This window comes from Xenopus laevis, chromosome 6L (assembly GCF_017654675.1).
Source record: "Xenopus laevis strain J_2021 chromosome 6L, Xenopus_laevis_v10.1, whole genome shotgun sequence".
Taxonomy (NCBI): Eukaryota; Metazoa; Chordata; class Amphibia; order Anura; family Pipidae; genus Xenopus; species Xenopus laevis.
Window position 1 is genome coordinate 111742042 of NC_054381.1, and position 20208 is coordinate 111762249.

Below are 20208 nucleotides of genomic sequence, written 5' to 3' on the forward strand. Positions count from 1 at the left end.
TCTCCTCTAAATATCTGTCGGGAATTGAATAAATTATGTAATTAAATATGCCTAGACAGTAATTAGGTACAATATGTTTATGTTGATGTACCAATACACAATCAGATAATCATTGCTGATTCAGTCTCCCCACTAAATTGGACCAAACTAATCAATATCATACTGTTTCTGTAGTACTGTATATTTTATCTTAAATTAGGATTTTGTATTTGTTCGCTTATCTTCGTTAAATATAAAAATAAAAAAAGACTGGACCTGACAATGACCACAGTGGACCATGTATGTGGGCCATGACCAACTCTACTGATGAAGACCTTGTGTCATCCAGTTATAGGCCTACCTTCCTACAAACACTTGTCAAACAATTGCTAAATAAGCAGAGCAAATATTTTTTTCTCTAAGCAACACTACCCTTTTGTAAGGCCTGGTCTGAAGCAGACTTTTTTTAAATTATGCTCCTTCAGTTGTTGTTGAAACAGAACTCTTAAGTTGAAGATGGTCCACAAGAAGGCAGAAGCACCACAAGTTGGCCAATATTGAAATAAAATGTTACTCTTGCCCTTGTGCTCTTATACCTCCTATCTACCTGACTTTCTGTAGGAGGTCCAGGCCAGACACCTCTCTTTGCACAGCCCTTTTCACCACGATTCTAGAATCTAAAAAGCTGGAGAGCTTGGCTGGTCACCAAATCTTGAAATGTACAACAGATATATCTACATACCGCCATTGTACATGCATGGGCAGGGCTACCATCAGAAATCACGGGGCCCCATACGGCAACATTTTCTGGACCCCCCTGGTCCCCGCCCACCCCAGATCCTGCCCCCAAGCCTCACCCCCTAAAAAACATGTGTGGTCAGGGCCCCCCCATAAGTTAAAAAATAATAATTGGTAGTCAGGGACCCCCCCATAAGTTAAAAAAATCATTGGTGGTCAGGGACCCCCCTATAAGTTAAAAAAAAATCTTAATGATCAGGGCCCCCCAATAAATTAAAAAAAACAGTGATGACAGAGAGCCCCCATAAAATTTTTACTAAAACTTAGGTGGTCAGGGGCCCCCGTAGAATATAATAAAAAAAATCATTGGTGGCCAGGGGTTCAATAAACTAAAAAAAAACAAAAACTTTAAGTTCCCCCCTCCCTGCTCTCAGTGAGCTGCAGAATCGGGTAGGGTGGGCGGAGCTATAGTGCTTAGTAGTCCCGGTAGATCTACACATGGATTGGATAGGCTTATCCAATCACCATGCGCTCTAGGGAAACTACCAATAATTTAGAAGTTGGGGAGGGGAAAGACGTGTAGAAGAAGCTTCGCCCTCCCCACACGATTCGGCAGCTTCCTGAAAGCAGTGGGGGCCCGGCTACAGCGTGAGTACAGTGGCCAGGCCCCGCTAAGACCTAAAAATCACGGGGTCCCGGACAACTCTCCCCCTAGTCCCCCCCTGACGGCGGCCCTGTGCATGGGAATTACTTTTAATGTAATGTGTTAAATGCCTACAGACCCAAACTTACATTTACGCTAAATTCCCTTAAAATTTACCACTATGTGAGGTTCACTATTCCCCAAAGCCATAGTTGCACACATAAGGAACATATTAATGCTTGTGCTTCTAATTTGAGAGAAAACAACTGAAGGAAGTTATATAACAGGGGAACTGCCATCAAGAGGAGAAATAGGAGGACAGTTCCGGAACTGTAATAACACAGAGAAAAATTATGCAAAAGATGGCTTTTGTTAAATCTGCCACGTTTATTGAGTCAGTCCAAGGCATGGGAACCTACAATTTAAATTAAGAGGACAAGGAGGAATAAAAGAGAATGTATGCCAGTATGTACAGTATGTGCATTTTGCCTACTAATTATCCAAAAGAGTCGCTTTTAAGCCCCCCCATTTCTCTTGCAGAGAAACGGCTTTTCTTTCTGTCATATTTACAATTTCAGAACAATGCTGCAAACAACAGGCAAATCATATATACCAATTTCAATCACAAGAAAGAATATCTCTATAACCATACACCACTCCTTATGGGTCTTTTCATTGTAAAGACTGCCTAGAACTGCAATTACACTCAAAGCGATGTGCGTCAATCTGTTTCACACAAAAAAAAGAAAAAACATTGGGATCAAATCAATTGTTGTGCAGAAAGCATTGCTTTTTATTTAAACTGCCCTAGATCATGCAATCTGCGCTGGCTGTTAGACGAGTGTTGAGTATTTGTAAGGCTAAATAAAGGTCTTGCTACTTTATAAAAGCATATGTATTCCCTCAGTGGCTTTTCTTTTCAAGCATTTCTTGAACCATTCACACTGACTATTCTCACATTCCGGCTTGTCATTGGAATAAGTGATTACAGCATCGTTTGTCTTCTGTGTGAATTAAAATGCAATAAAGTCTCAAGGCCAGCGTAGGATTTACAGCTCATGCAAGTCCTGGTTCCAGCAGGCTTCTAATTCAAGCATTATAGGGAGCAATATGATTATAGATAAAATATTTCAGCGATGACACATATTTAATTCCAATATATGTAATATTCTAGCTTGGAGAGCTTGTTCCAATCTTGCTGCACTGAATGTTAAGTTTTGCACTAAATCTTTCTCATTTCACTTCACTTTTAAATTTTACATAAGCAAACTGCTGCTAAGGCTAATCATGCCTGGATTTGTTTATTAGATTATTTGTGCATTATTATTACAGATTAATGGGAAACAGAAAAATATGAAAACTTGTTTTTTTTAACATAGCAACAAGATTTGTAATAATTGATTGCAACAGGTCATTCATACATTGCCTTCTATATAATATAAACAAAAGCTTAAAAAATGCCTGCTCCATTGACAACTAACTAGAGAGGCCCCTTTCAGGGGAATCAGAAGCAGTGCAAAGCTGAATACACAAGATGTTTCCACACTTAGGGGCCTCTTCATAAAATTATTTTGTGAAATTATATGGGGAAAATTGTGGGTTATAACGGTGCAAAATGAACAGAAAATGTATAAAGCTGTGTGTTTGTGACTTTACTAGTAATGAGCGAATTTATTCGCCAGCCATGGATTTGCGGCAAAATTCCAAATTTCACCATGTGCAAATTTTTTTTGCAAAACTGCAGAGAAAATTCTCTTCAGAAAAATTTGCAGAAAAAAATTCCCATAAGAAAAAAAAACCCATTAACTTTAATGCATTATGACAAAAATCCGCCATAAGAAAAAACGCCAATGACTTTAATGCATTAGGACAAAAAAAGTCACCATAAGAAAAAACGCCAATGACTTTAATGTATTAGGACAGAAAAAGTTGCCATTAAAAAAAACGCCAATGACTTTAACGCATTAGGTCAAAAAAAGTCGCCATAAGAAAAAACGCCCATTGACTTGAATGCATTTGGACAAAAAAAAGTCTCCATAATGTAATGCATTTGGAGCGAGAAAATTTGTTGCGCACAAAAACGCCCATTGACTTCAATGTGTTTCACAAAATTTTCCCCATTTCGCAAATTTTTGCAGAAGCGAAACGGAACAGATTCGCTCATCACTAGACATTACAACTTGCTTTCATACCTTGTGGCAAAGTCCCTAAAAGAGTAGTTAACGATAACTTTCAGTTAGAATGACATTCTGAAACAATTTGCAATTGGTTTTCATTTTATATTGTTTGTAGTTTCTGAACAATTTCACTCTGGGTTCAGCAGCTCTCCAGTTTGGAATTTCAGCCACTCTCTCTGGTCACTAGGGTTTACTTTATCCTAGTTACCAGGTAGAGGTTAAAATGAGAGACTGGAATATGAATAGAAGAAAGTCAGTACAGAAAGATAAATGTTAAAAAGTAACAATCTTAATAAAACTGTAGTGTCAGCAGGCAATAGTTTATTTCTCTGCCAGGGTCAGTATAAGTTCAGCATAAGCTCATATCTCATGTTTTCCTGTTAGCTAAGTTATCCATGATTGTGAGAGTCAGACTGTGCCAACAGAACACTTGGAAAAAATCTGGTGGACTCCATTGACCAGACTTGTTCCCTGGGTGCTGCCCCCCTACCATCCCCCAGCCTTGTTCCCTGGGTGCAGCACCCTTACCATCCCCCAGCCTTGTTCCCTGGGTGCTGCACCCTTACCATCCCCCAGCCTTGATCATGGCTGCAACAAGATAAACTAAATTATGCAGGCAGAGGGTATACCTCCCAACTGTCCAGTTTTCAGCGGGACAGTCCCAATTTTGACAGCTCATCCCGCAGTCACGGGTTCGTACTGTAAAATCCCAATTTTCTCTGCACTGAACAGATAAAAAAAGATACAATGTTTCAAACTTAATTGGCTTTTGGCAGAGAGCCCAGAACAGCCAGGAGGTGCAGATAAGATACTTTGTAACAATTTTGAGATACGCAAATAAGTAATTGTAACAAGATAACAGGTCCCTTGGGAAATGTTAGACTCACAGCTTAAAGGGCAATTCACCTTTCATTAGCAAAACTTGAAAAAACCCACAGGAATATGTTGAAACTTTCATAACCTGGCAAATTTTGTAAAATGAACACCCCCTAATTTTGTAATCAGGGGGTGTGGGCAAAAATGGGCGTGGTCAAAAAATTAGCCGTGCCATTTGCTGCAAATTTTTTATCCCTCTTTTTATTTCCAAGGTATGGGAGGTATGGAGGAGGGGGGGTTTGATGCTGGAGGCCCAGGGACGTGGTGGAACCCCTGTCCCTGCAATACATAGTGGCTATAATACGTTAACAATTTAAGAAAATCAGATTTGAAAATAAAAAAAAAAACGTTTTTCATACTATTGAATTAATAGTGCAAAACTTCCTTTAATTGATCAATATTAAGATTAAGTCCTTTGCAAGAATTAGGAAGGAAAGTAAAGCAGAATAAAAAAATGAAATAATAAAGAAAAAGCGAGAAATTATTGAATCCATGACCACGGCTACTTTTCCTGAGATAGCCTGATATCTCTGCCAGCCTGTTCTGTTCTACACTGTATTAGCAATTCAAAGCTTTCTGTACTCATCTGTTTTATAACTACAGGCAAAATGTGCACACATTCAAAAGACACAGGGGTGTCAGAACTTGGCAAATTCCGGCTTTAAAAAATGTGAAGGTAAAATTTCATTTTAATCAAAGGATTTTGAGCCACAGCTTGTGGTGTGCAGTACATTTAATATGAAGGTAAACACATATAATATTGATGCATATGTCCCCAATACAGTATCTATATATAAATGTAATAAATATATATCTAAAGTAATTACAGCAGATAGAATGCGTATTCTGCTTCTGCCAGACAGAAAAATATCAAAACAGAGTTAAATATATCATTGTCCTGCACATTTAATAATGATTTTTGACAAATAGGAATCTTTTTGTCCCTTTTTGAAATATAAATGGTCTATATTCCATTGTCTAATATTTTTTCCTACTGCAAAAACTCCAATCTGTTCCTCAGTAGCGCTTTGCATATTGCTGACTAATGCTGAAATCAGCCAATTAGAGCTGCTCGGAAAAAAAAGTCAGGTTTGGGCAAAAAAATTGTAAAGTATGGAAGTAAATATTGATTTAAAAATACTGGTATGTGATTTCCAGAATGCTCGAGATCTGGAATTTTCCCAATAACAGATCTTTTTGTAATTTGGATCTCCATACATTAAGGGGCAGATTTACTAAGCCCGAGTGAATGGTTCGAATGTCAAAAAGTTCGAATTTTGAAGTAAATTTTTGGGTACATCGAATAGGCTATATTTGACCATTCGAACGATTCAAAGTAAAAATCGTTCAACTATTTGACCATTCGAAAATCGAAGTACTGTCTCTTTAAAAAAACCTTCGACTTCATACTTCGCCAAATTAAAGCTACCGAAGTGCAATGTTAGCCTATGTGGACCTACGTTTTTTTGGGTCGAATAGAAATCCTTCGATCGATCACTAAAAATCTTTCTAATCGATTTGAACAATTTCTATTCGACCGTCCGATAGAATACGCTAAAAGTCCTTCGATTTCGACTATCGAGGGTCGAATTTCGAAGTTTTTTTAACTTTGAAATTCGACCCTTAGTAAATCTGACCCTAAGGGGCCGATTCACTAAATTCGAGTGAAGGATTCGAAGTAAAAAAACTTCGAATTTCGAAGTATTTTTTGGGCTACTTCGACCATCGAATGGGCTACTTCGACCTACGACTACAACTTCGAATCGAAGGATTCGAACTAAAAATCGTTCGACTATTCGACCATTCGACCATTCGATAGTCGAAGTACTGTCTCTTTGAAAAAAACTTCGACCCCCTAGTTCGGCAGCTAAAAGCTACCGAAGTCAATGTTAGCCTATGGGGAAGGTCCCCCATAGGCTTTCCTAAGTTTTTTTGATCGAAGGATATTCCTTCGATCGTTGGATTAAAATCCTTCGAATTGTTCGGTTCGAAGGATTTAATCGTTCGATCGAAGGAATAATCCTTCGATCGTACGATCGCAGTATTTGCGCTAAATCCTAGTCGAATATCGAGGGTTAATTAACCCTCGATATTCGACCCTTAATGAATCAGCCCCTTTGTCTACTAGAAAATCATGTAAACACTAAACAAACCCAATAGGTTGGTTTTGCTTCCAATAAGGATTAATTATATTTTAGTTGGATTAATTACAAGGTACTGTTTCTTTATTTCAGAGAAAAAGGAAATCATTTTTAAAAATTTGGATAATTTGGATAAAATGGAGTCTAACGGAGATGGCCTTTCCGCAATTCAGAGTTTTCTAGATAAGGGGTTTTTGGATATCAGATCCCATACCTGTATTTATGAAACAGGTTTATTAAACATTGGCTACAATTCAGAGGATTTTTTTAAAACACATTCGGGGGAATGTAATAAAAGTCGGTAATGGAAAAACTATTCGCAATGCGAAAAGTTATGTCTTTGTGCGAACAAATTTTGCTTTGTGCGAATTTATTATAGCTTGTGCGAAACCGGAAACTGTTTAGCAACCACTTCCGATAGTGGAAGACCGTTTGCGAATTTTATAGTTTGCGCTAATTCACAGTCAATGTAATAACTGAAAAAGTGGTTATGTTTGCTCCACAAGATTATGACACCTTCAAGCACTTCTTAATAGTGATGGGCGGATTCATTTGCCAGGCGGGAATTTGCGGCGAATTCCCGTAATTCGCGAAACCGCCACAAAAATTCAACAGCGTAAAAAAAAAGGACAACGGACGCCGCCGCATTTTCGCCAGCAAATTTTTCGACATTTTGAGAATTTCGTGGGAAATTTGTGAAGTTTTTCAGCAAAACGCACCAAATTCACCCATCACTACGTCTTAAGAGTGCGCAATTACAATTCGCAATGCAATAACAGTTTAAGGAACAATATTACATTGCGAGATGTGGATTTTTATTGGTGCGAATTGTTTTATGCTTTGCGACTTTAATTACATTCCCCCGATTGTGTCCCCTTTAACACTGGACTGTGGTTGAAGGTTTTCATTATGCTTTACTTTTGCAAACTCTTCATATTGGGGTATATTCTGGGACAATAACTAATGTGTCAGAGGAGTGCCGACCTCTTGAAGTCCTTAAAGCGAATATATTTTGTAAAAAAAACAAGAATGTGTCAGTTCATTATACTGCTCTAAATATAAAAAATTAATGTGCCAAAAAAAAAGTTGTGTTCGGGGCAGCTTTTTTGAAAACTCTACTGGTCCATCTGCCAGTTCCACCTCCTGCTGGAACGGAAACCTGTTATCCAAGCTCCGAAATATGGGAAGGCCATTTTCCATAGACTCAAGAATGTGTCAGTTCATTATACTGCTCTAAATATAAAAAATTAATGTGCCAAAAAAAAGTTGTGTTCGGGGCAGCTTTTTTGAAAACTCTACTGGTCCATCTGCCAGTTCCACCTCCTGCTGGAACGGAAACCTGTTATCCAAGCTCCGAAATATGGGAAGGCCATTTTCCATAGACTCAATTTTAATAAAATAATTCACATTTTTAAAAATGGATTTCCGTTTTCTCACTAATAATAAAACAGTACCTTGTACTTGATTCCCAACTAAGATATAATTAATCCTTATTAACAACACTGCAAAACAATTCTGTTGGGCTTCATGCATGTTAAGTAGTGATGAGTGAATCTGTCCTGGTTCGCTTTGTCAAAAAATTAGCAAAACTGCAAAAAAATTAACGAAACGGTAAAAAATGCGCATTGAAGTCAATGGGTGTCAAAATTTATTTTACGCATGACAATTTTTTATGTGCACAACAATTTTTCTCACTCAAAATGCATTAAAGTCAATGGGAATTTTTTCTTGTCGCAACTATTTTTGTCTCTGCAACTTTTTTGTCTAAATACTTTAAAGGTAAAGGGTGTGTTTTCTTATGGCAACCTTTTGGTCTCTGCGACATTTTGGTCGCTGCAAATTTTTTCGTGGCAAATTTTTGCAACAGGTTCACAAACAATATTTGCAGTTTCACAGAGAATCCATGGCTGGCGAAAAAATTTACTCATCACTAATGTTAATCAGACTGACGGTATGGAGATCCAAATTACATAAAGACCATTTATCTGGAAAACCCCAGGTCCTGAGCATTCAGGATAACAGGTCACATACCTGTATCTTGAATGACGCATCTGATTATTTTCATTATACTATTAACAGCCAAGTGAGTAAGGTCTGGATTCTTTAAAGCAGGGATCCCCAACCTTTTGAACCTGTGAGCAACATTCAGAAGTAAAAGGAGTTGGGGAGCAACACTAGCATGAAATATGTTCTCGGGGTGCCAAATAAGTGCTGTGATTGGCCATTTGGTAGCCCCTATGTAGATTATCAACCTACATTGAGACTCTGTTTGGCAGTGCACCTGGTTTTTTTACACCCAAAACTTGCCTTCAAGCCTGGAATTCAAAAATAATCACCTGCTTTGAGGCCACTGGGAGCAACATCCAAGGGGTTGGAGAGCAACATGTTGCTCACGAGCTACTGGTTGGGGATCACTGCTTTATAGGCTATGGTTCCTTTGTGCAGGACTACAGTTTGATTCCCCTCTGTCTCAGGGCAACATTCAAATGAAACATATTTGTAAATGCATTAGTTTGATTATTTTTGTTTAACAAGTATCTCTATAAAGGCAAGATCTATTTAAAAGCACCACCTGGACAATACATGAAATGCGCATTCCCAACTGGCAACCCTGAGCTAGATGTCTCTAATGATTAAATGGAGTAACAACGAATAAAAGCTAAATCAGTAATTCCTAATAGTAGTATCTTGTTTTTAGCATAGCCATAGTATGACAAGGATTAAAAAGTAAAACAATAATAACCCATAACTAGCACAAGGGACATCACAAGTGCAAGCTAAATAAAAAATAGCAAAGTGAGCTTATAAGCAGTGCTCCATCCGTGGACCTTTATTTTGCCATGACAGCATGAAAAGTGAAGTAAAGTAGATAAGTGGCCGGCTATTTCACAGCTGATAAGACGTGACCATTGTTGCGGAGAAGATGACCTGAATTTAATGTTTCTTCACCTGCCCTTTTTAGATTTTTACTTCCATAAACTATTCCACTTGCATTACATGCTCTCGCATCATTCAGCTACTGACTCATCACTGTTTTCTGCCAACTCTGACCCACCCTTTCCCTTGGTAGAAGCAGAGCACTCCCCTAGCACTAAAAACAGTCCCAAGCAGTTTACAACTATTAATTCAATACAGCGCCACAGTTTCAGAAATGGGAACGGAGGAAATGCTTTTATTTATTTTTTTAATGTTCTTACACAATGGGAAATAATATCTGCAGATAGAACTAGAGCTGTTTGGTCACGACCTTTAGAGTGCCCAGCATTTTGCTGAATATGTCTTTTTAACTACCAGATATCTTTGAGCAACAATTTCTCTTAGTAGACTCCAGTAATCCGTGTCTATCTGTAGCCACAAAATGACTGCTGTGCTCTGTGCCAGTGTATGCTTTATGGAAGTGCTATTATTTGCTTTTATCTGTATATCTAACTATCCAGTCCTCACACTAGTCCCCAGCAACAATGAGCCTCTATCCCTTGGTATTAAATAGCTATTATTAAACACTGTTCATCCTCAGTATCCCTCCAACAATGCCATTTAACAATGAACATGCTGCAGAGACTAAGCACTGATTCAACCGCATAAAGGCATTTCCCTTTAGAAAACTGGACATTATTAAAAGTCCATTTTAGAATGAACCGGCTCACTCCAGTGCCAGAACTTGAGCAATTGTCCCCAGGACACAAAAGAGTTTGCCCTCCAGTAATCATCCCCAAGATACTAGCTACTCTAAGCAATAGCTACTGTATATTCCTGCTGGGTGAAATGTATAGCCCATTATTAAGTAGCATTATGTTACTGTATTTTCCCCTTAAATGGAAAATAAAGTATGATCGCATTGCTTACTATGTTGCTTTTGGAATATTTTCCTTTATACATGAATGGGGACTGACTTTTTTATACAACTAGGGGCAGATTTATCAAGGGTCAAATTTCGAGGGTTGAAAAACCCTCGAATTCGACCCTCGAAGTAAAATCATTTGAATTCGAATATCAAATTCGAAGGATGTTAGCGCAAAAGGTTCGATCAAACGATTTTAAGCGATCGATCGAAGGATTTTTATTTGACCAAAAAAAAAGTGCTGTGGAAGGTCACCATAGGCTAACATTGGACTTGGTTACTTTAATTTGGCGAAGTATGAAGTTGAAGTTTTTTTAAAAAGGAGAGTACTTCTATTATCGAATGGTCGAATAGTCGAACAATTTTTACTTCGAATGGTTCGAATCATTTGATTCAATCGAATTCGATCGAATTTGACCAATTCGATGGTCAAAGTACCCAAAAAATTACTTCGAAATTGGAATATTTTTTGATTCGAACTATTCACTCAAGCTTAGTAAAGAGTAGAGTTTGTAAAGGAGGAGTGGTGCAGGGTTCCACCCATTGGGAAAAGACACCAAAAGCTGCACTTCAAAATCAGTGAGCTCCCATTTGCTTCCATGTAAGCAAATAATTCACATTTTTAAAAATCATTTCATTTTTCTCTCTAATAATAAAACAGTACCCTGTACTTGATCCCAGCAAAATAATTCTGTCGGGTTTAACTAGACTTAAGGTATAGAAATACAAATTACAGAAGGATCACTTTTCTGGAAAACCCCATGTCACAAAAGGTCTGATACCTGTATTCTATTCTACTACATTTCCAAAAGGGGTCTCCTATGCTCAGCATTCCAATGGCCTTCTAGAAACATTAGTTTTGATAGCTTGCCTTACCCACATGCATATTTATTATATATTTGGTTCAACACATGTTGTACCAACACATGTTTAGTTTATGCATAGTGAGTTGGCAGTATTACCCCAAGTGGCAAGATAAAACCTCAACATTGTTTATATTTAATTATGTGTCAGTGAATAAATAGAATTCTGAATTGTCCTTGGGAAATGAATCATCAGCACATTGTAGGGTAGGGTTTCTAATAATTTCTTTAGAAATGTTTGCCCAAAAAGTTAAAAATATGTCATATCATTAACAACAGGGTAAGACTTATTCATCTGCAAACATATCATTTATAAGGATTTCTGCAATGGCTGTGTATCAATTACGTTGATAAAGAGAGAGCCATTCCCAGGTGAGACCTGCTTGCTGTTGTGGGGGCTAAAGGCCAAATGACACCTTTGAAAAATGACTCAACAGTATTGCTGAATGTCAGAAGTTTCATAAAAGTTTTTTTTTTTTCAGAACAACAGATAAAACCCCCTCAGTTCAGATATGTCACATTACTGGGGTTATTTACTAAACTATGAATGCAAAAATCATGAAAAATTTGTGGATTTTTTTTTTATATAAAATCTGACTCAGAATCTGAAAATCTGGCATCTCAGACCGTTTGAGGTTGCATATAAATCAATGGGAGAAGTCCCAATGATTTTTTGATGTGCGCTGGGTTTCGTGCAATACCCCGAAGATTTCAGAGTTTTTGGGTGATTTCATCAGAGTTTATAGCTTATTTTAGACAGACAAGTCATTCATAGCTTTATATGGATGAATAATTCCCCACTGCACTTGTCGTTATGATCCCTGGCCCATTCAGTTTTCTAAATAAACCTTTGGTAGAGGTGAAAATCACTGAGGAACTCATCTGTAGAACATATGCACTTAATATTCCCACAGATAATAATCACCTCTAAAACCTACAATTCATTTTAGGCATTTTTTGTCAGGGTTGGGGGGGGAAATTTCAAAACTTATAATAACTTCTAAATGTGTTAAATGTATCTAAGCCCATTTAAATAATCTTAAACATATAAATTGCAAGTAACTGGCAAAATCCACAATATCTTCCTTGCACCATGTAGAAATGGAATTGGCATAATTATTAAACTAAAACAGGATGCCATTTAGCTCTGTGCTGAACCTACATCAATGTAGGTTGATGCTTGTGGAGCTGGAAACTGAGCAAGCTTGTCATTCCTTAGGTGAACGTCAGTTGCATTTGTAGGTGTAACTTGCAAAGGGATTCCTGGAAGTAACATCTCCTCAACGCAGACTCCTTTGTATCTGGGCACCCTGTGCTTTGTACCTTATGAAAGTATAATGTAGCATGAAATTACTTTTTGAATGGAAGCAATTTTGTACTTTGCACTGTACCTTGAATGGGCCCGCAGAATGTTGTGATTGAGCGTTGCCAGTATTTCCAAGGATTTCTTTGGGTTGTGTTCATTATATAATAAACGTTAAACTGATTGTGTGCGTTTCCACTGTGACTTAAAAGATAAGATGCAATAACTGGTTCCTTGTTAAATATGGGGGCAGATTTTTTATGCATTAGCATGCACTTACCATGCTATTTAAAGAAGCCACTCTTAGGGGGTTATTTATTAAAGGTCATATTGTGAAATCTCAAAAAAAATCGAGTTCTTTTCACTAAAACTTGAATTGAGGGGGGAAAAACGCAATTTATTTGAGATGTATTATATACCCTAATGCTGCAAAAAGTCAGTATTCGAAAATTACCCATCTTTAACCTATTGCGGTCCTGTATAAGTTAATGGGAGAGGCCTATCCCAATTAGAAATTATCATGGTCTGCTATCATGGTCAGGTTTTGGGGAAAAATCTAGAAAAAATCTAGCGATTCGGGAAAAACTAGAAAAATTGGTACGATTTTCGAGTTTTTTAAATAAAAAGCTACAGAAGCTAAAATCAGCCATGGGAGTTTGGTCATTTTTAATGTTTATGTCCTGTGGGATTGCCACTTAACTTCTGAGAATGACCTATTGGTCTGCCTTGCCATTAAAATATTGCTTTCTAAATTAATTTCTTTAATGCATTGCTAAAACTATAAATATATGACACAATCATACAGTACACAATACACATCGGACATTTTAACAAGTTTGACATTTTGGTTTACATATTTTTTCCAGCCTTCTTAAGGTATATGGAGGTTACGGGTTGACAAGTGTCTCTGTATGATGACAAATTATAGTTATTTTATATAGCATTAGATTGTGTTGTTATTTAGTTTCTAAAGCACACTATCGGTCATACAGTATATTGGAGATGACTGCTAGAAAGTTACTAGAAAGTGAGATATTTTTTGCATATGTAGATTTTCTGGTGCCACCACAAAAATCCTCCTGGCACTGGAGCACACCACCATAGTCTAATCAAGCAAGCAAGATTCCTATTCTCACATCAAAAGTGCCCGTATAAATTATTTAAACTTTTCTAAAATGGTGTTTGGTCATCAAAGTGTTTGTGTCTTCATATATATTGCCCTACCCTGTTGTTCTCTAACAAGTTCCAGCAACGTATATGCCACTACAGAGCTAAACAAAAACACCTTAACTGCAACATAATTTATCTTTTCCATTGACTAAAATGCATTAATTTTGGCATTTTTTCTAATTTTTCATCAAAACAAAATGGGTCAATTTCGCTCATTGCTCATGTAGGTGTTAGTTAAAATAAAAGAATATAATGGATTGAATTATATGATAAGTTTTAAACAATCCCTCAATTAAATCTTTGATCCCCTGCCCAAATATTACGACTAATAAGGCAATGGGAAGCATTTGCAGTCACATGATAAACACTGGAAGGGGGGAGTAAATCATTTAGAAACGTTTTACTTGCTCTGTCATTTTAAACTGGTATATACATTTGAAGCAATCACAAAGATGCCATTCTAGTTTGATTCAAAACATGAGATAATATAATTGGTCCCATGTTAAATTCAGTATACATATCAATCAATAGATCTATATGAAGCTTTTATTCCAATGAGTAAGCGTTATTTAGAGAAGTGACTACTCTTCACTTGCCTCTTGAGACTGCAACTCTACCCTAGAGCTTGACCTATTGGTTTGGCTTTGAATCATACGTTTGTAACATTAATTTGATATAGCTGTGGAACGTAGGAATCAAATACAGTCTGCTTGGATCCTGAGCAGATGTTGGATTATCAGTTTAGTATCTTTAGCGCATGTGGCTTGGCAACTTATCTAGTTGTTTCATCTTAACCAGTGTCCACCAACAGCATCTAAAGGCTATTTATAAGCAAAAAAATCCAAAAACCTGTTAAAGGAACAGTGACATCAAAAAATGAAAGTGTTTTAAAGTAATACCAATATAATGCAGCACTGTCCTGCACTGGTAAAATTGCTTCAGAAACACTACTATTGTTTACATAAAAAAGATGCTGTGTAGCAATAGGGGCAGCCATTCAAATAAGAAATGGCTCAGGTTACACAGCAGATAAGCTCTGTAGAACATAATGTTATCTGTTATCCACTATTCAACCTGTGCCATAAAGCCTTTTTTCAATTTCCACAATTGCTACACAGCAGCTTGTTTATATGAACTATAGTAGTGTTTCTGAAGCAAACAGATCCATTTTACCAAGGCAAGGCAACAGTACATGATATTTTCATTACTATAAAACACTTTCATTTTTTGGTGTTACTGTTTGTTTAAGGTTGCCTCAAGATGTTGGGAAGCTAACCTCTTTTAGAAAAGAAATATCATTGTGTGTTGCCCAGTAGCCACTTGGTCTTCTGCCCATGTTATTATACCCATGGTACAGTGCCATATCTTTGACTGCAAATACCATCTGCCGCTAATAAACTGTGTTAAAATACAACATATAAGTAATGAAGAGCACAACATTCCATATGTTTATAAAAACAGGAAAACTATTTTGAAATATTTCCAAGAAATACAAGAAAAACATGTGTTATATGGGGTTACAGCATACAGCTGCAATTTAAAATCAGGATTGGGAATTTTGAAGGTTACATGTACAATAGCCTGTGCTGTTGTAGAGTATCACTTTTCTAGATGAGTCTTATAAAAGCTTAAAAATTCACTTATAATGCTGTTCAGTATATGTCAAGTAAATACAGTAAAAACCATACAGCAATTTTCCAAAAATCAAGCAAATGTGCTCAAACCATATTTGTTGTCTATTACAAAATCATTACACTTGCCACGTCTTGGCTGCCTTCAATTACATTTGCTAATTAACACTTGATAGCTCGCATGCAGCTGAAGAAGACTATGTGAACAATTAAATCTCAATCATTCTAATTCTGCAGAGCTTAAAAAACTGACTGCTCAAATGTGATTTTCATGCAAAGAATAATTATCTTTTTTGGCTCGTGCAGATTGCTTAAAGATGGATGCGTGGCATTTCCAAAGTAGTAACATCAAGTTAAACAGAGATATATTATTATGAAATGTTTTCTTTCTTTCTCGGTGGAAATTAAGCTTTGCTGGAGACACATAAAGCCGTCAGAACATTGAATTTTGTTGCCACATGAGCACAGGGAAGTTGAACTGAGAACAGAATCCTAAGGTGCAAATTACTCTGCATACAAAGTGTACCGGAATCACTAGTGCGTGAAAAGGTTTAACAAATGTGATTTATACCAACCAGATATCAATATACACGCAAGGTATGATGTAAAAAGTTCAACTTATTCATTGATGAAAGGGGCATCATTATTATTTCCAGATGTGCTGCCTAAATAAATGCTCCTGATTATTTAAAGCACTTTTTTTTCAATTTGATTCACCCTGGACATGCTCTGTGCTGCTGTCACTTACTGAGCTTAGGGACTCACAATATACAGTACACATAGAATAGAAATGTCACAATATAAGGCCGATTAGTAATTAATACAGATAATGACTACATGGCAGCACAGAAACCAGTGCAATTAGCATCAGAATTTAATAATCAGCCCTGTAGCATCAGCTTATATTACAGACCAACCTCATTTTCTGCTTGATCATTTGTGACGACCCCTAAGCTTAGCTTCTCAACAGCTGCTCAGAGCCCACTGAGCATGTGAGTGTCACAGACACTTTCCAAGATGGTGACCCCCTGTGACAAGTTTGAAGTCCTGGATCATTGCTGCTATTGACAAGCTGAAACTTTAGGCTGGTGCAATAGGTTCAGTATATAAAATATGCTATCTTAAGCCACATTCATTTTTAGGGTTTAGTTCTCCTTTAAAGGGAGTTATTCTGGAAAGAAAAAATTCAATAATATGTATAAAGTCTAATTCAAGCCACATTAGTTGCATGTATGTAGTGCAAATTGCACCATACTGCTCTGATCATGTAAAACAAATATTATATCATCATTATATAGTGAATTAAGTAAAATATAAGGATTTTATAAGTTACTGAGGAGTTCTATGACCACTTAAAAACTCAAGGCCGAAGGCCGAAGCACCTTTATAAGGATATAATTTACAGGATATTCATGGCTCTTGTGTATTATATCTAATAACTTCTTATTTCTAAATGCATTGCATGATCTATGTTCATGATGCAATATCACATTCAGTTTATTTGATGGACTCTGAATTGGTCTACAATCAGGTAGTCAATGTCAGCAGTGTTAACTAGACTGGAGAACAGCTGCTTTATACTTGCTACTAGTTGGTTTTATTGTTTTCTGTGGGGGATATTAGACTGCTTATCCAAAAGCCAATGGCAAGTAGCAGCTCCTTATCCCTCTACGTCATATAATATTTATAATCCTGATCTGGCAATCTATTGTTAGCCACATAGCCATGGAAATGTGTTACAATGAAACTGGATCATGCAGCAAAAAAGAAGTTGATAATGAAAATGTCTACATTTTATATCTAAATTTTATCCAAATCTCAGAATAGTCCCCTTTTGAACAGAGGAGCTTCACAACAATACATATAGAAAATAAAAAATGGCAAAACAAGGTAAAAATACCTATTCATGAATTATGCAAATAAGCAATGCTCTTGCAGTTCTATACAGCTCATTAGCAACACAAAGTGACAGGCGCATTAAAATATGTGACTGAAATAAGACAGAGAAAAGATATATGGCAATACAATATGCAGCATCATCGAATGTTCCAAGCTCTTTCTTAATTTGGTGCTTTTAGATTTAAGCACATGTTTTTTTAATAAACTAAAAATGTTTTAAGATAATGAATACAGAGGTACTATTTATCTTGGCTTTTAAAGGACTGGTTAACCTTTCAGTTAACTTATAGAACACAGATGGCTAACTCTAAGCAACTTTTCAATTGGTCTTCATTTTTTATTCTTAATAGTTTTTGCATCATTTTCCTTCTTCTTCTCACTCTCATAAGAGGGGTCACTGTCCCCTCTAAAAAGAAAATGTTCTGTGAGGCTACAAATGTATTGTTATGGCTACATTATATCTTTGGATTTTTATTTTTCAAAAACTCCATTTTTTTTAGATTTATTATACACCGAAATTGGAAATACTGTAGCTCGAATCAGCTAACACCTGCCGAGGTCATATAGAAGTCAATGGCAGAGGTCCCTTATCTGAAGACTTTAATAGCCTTTATTGTGTTGGGTTTTCTCGGTGGGTTTCACTCAAAAGCTTGATTAATTTAGAGCGATTCAAGGTCTTTTTCTTCGAAAACTCGATTGATTCGAGTTTTCAGGGATTTCACCCCAAATTCACTCATTTGAGTTTTTTCTTAAATCAGAAAACATTCGAGTTATAAGTTCATTCAAGGTATAAAAAATCCTCACAAACCTCTAAAACTCGACCTTTAAATAAACCCCTAAGTTAGTACAGTAATTTTGTTAAATGTCGATACCCTCGCCAATTAACTTTTGACTAGACTAGGACACTACAGGGCAGATTTATCAAGGGTCGAATTTCGAGGGTTTAGAAACCCTCGAATTCGACCCTCGAAGTAAAATCCTTCGAATTTGAATATCGATTCGAACGATTTTAAGCGATCAATCGAAGGATTTTTATTCAACCAAAAAAACGTAGAAAAGTGCTGGGGAAGGTCCCTGTAGGCTAACATTGGACTTCGGTAGCTTTAATCTGGCGAAGTATGAAGTCAAAGTTTTTTTTTTAAAGAGACAGAACTTCGATTATCAAATGGTCGAACGATTTTTACTTCAAATCGCCCCTACAAGTTAACATGATACTGACTCATGTAAACTAATTGGGTTATTGAAAAAAAAAGTCAGCTCACAGGATTATATTTCTAACATAAAATAAGACACTGTATATATATATACTTAGTTTGAAAATAATAGGTAGAGTTGAAAAACACTAAAAAAAAAGAGAGAATGCTATACCTACAGGCAGAAATATTAGATGGAGTGATCTATAAAATAAGCCTTGATATTTTATTATTTCATTTTTGCTTCCAAGTGGAAAGTATATGGCCCAAATGCCAAAGGAATCCGTGCAAATTGGGTTGGTCTAGGTTCTTGATGAACATTTGCCCTGGAAAAATGCATGCCTGACTTTCCATTGACTGGCTTGTTTGGTAGCCATTAATGACAGTGCATGTGGTTATTTGGCAAGCATTTCTATTTTCACACAAGTCAGAAGGCTACATCACGTTTTTCATGGTTTATCTTTCCTGCAGGCATACTGATGCTTTCATATTATGGAGCAATCTAAGAATAATCCTCTCCTGCAGTGATAGGATAATCACATTTTATACATTTTCAATCTTGCTGCCTCTTCTTAGCAATGACTGCGTTCTGTCAACATCCCTGCATACAGTAAATAATCCTCTTGCACTCTGGGTATCGCTTTCTGCCAAAATGAAATTATAAACATGCCAGCGGAGACATCACTTTGAAATATACTTTACTTAATAAAGTGTGCGTTTTAAATTCAAAAGTGCAAGTACATAAAATCTGCGTTAATATGCGGCAGAACATGAATGTTTTAACTTGTGACCTCCCAGTAGCCGTTAGACAGCAACTCTCATTACCCAATAGCTAAGCAACCAAAGACATGAAGGTCTGTCAAAGTATCTCCATTACTGACATGGTTGTTCACTTTCAACTGCAATTCAAAATAATTGACAATCCATTTTAAAAGCCTTTAAACAACACTGGTTTGATTTAGACATATCTCAAAATGAAAATATTGATACAGATATGGGACCTGTTGCTCGGGACTTGGGGGTTTTCTGGATAACGGATCTTTCTGTAGTTTGGATCTTCATACCGTAAGTCTACTAGAAAATCATTTAAACATTAAATAAACCCAATAGGCTGGTTTTGCGTCCAATAAGGATTAATTATATATTAGTTTAGCTCAAGTACAAGGTACTGTTTTATTATTACACAGAAAATGGGTCTATGGGAGGCGGCCTTTCCGTAATTCGGAGATTTGTGGATAATGGGTTTCTAGATATTGGATCCCATATCTGTACATGCATTTTATACAATAATCACTAATGTATAAAAAAAGCAAACACACTTATGTTGAAGTGACGCTCAGGGCATCATCACTAACAACGAAAAAGACCATGGTGCTATTTCCATGCAGAAGGCTAATTTGGAATCAACTGTTATAGGAATTATATATAGGAATGTACAGTACTTGTGTATAAGCATACTGTACATCTGAAGGTAGGTTGGGGGTTGGGTGCAAATTAAGAAGAGCTCACGAGTTACTGAAACTATTATAAAAGATGAATCTTTGTAATACTAAGGATTTAGCTTCTTGAAAAGATGAATTGATAAATGGCAGGGCATGATTTAGATTCAAAACATCTACTTATATATATGGGGTGGCATTGATTACAACTGACATCACTCTGCAGATCAGGGGTGTCTTTATGAACTGTATGAATTGGGAGAGCTCAAATGCATGTACCTATGCACCTCAAAAGTGGTCAATTCCTCCACCGTT

At 36.7% G+C, this 20208-nt stretch overlaps 1 protein-coding gene across 18 annotated transcripts in view; it reads right to left on the minus strand.

Moving 5' to 3' along the window:
- The window catches only part of LOC108719201 (receptor-type tyrosine-protein phosphatase mu), a 470437-nt gene that overhangs the window by 40035 nt on the left and 410194 nt on the right, over nt 1-20208 (minus strand). The window lies entirely within an intron of this gene.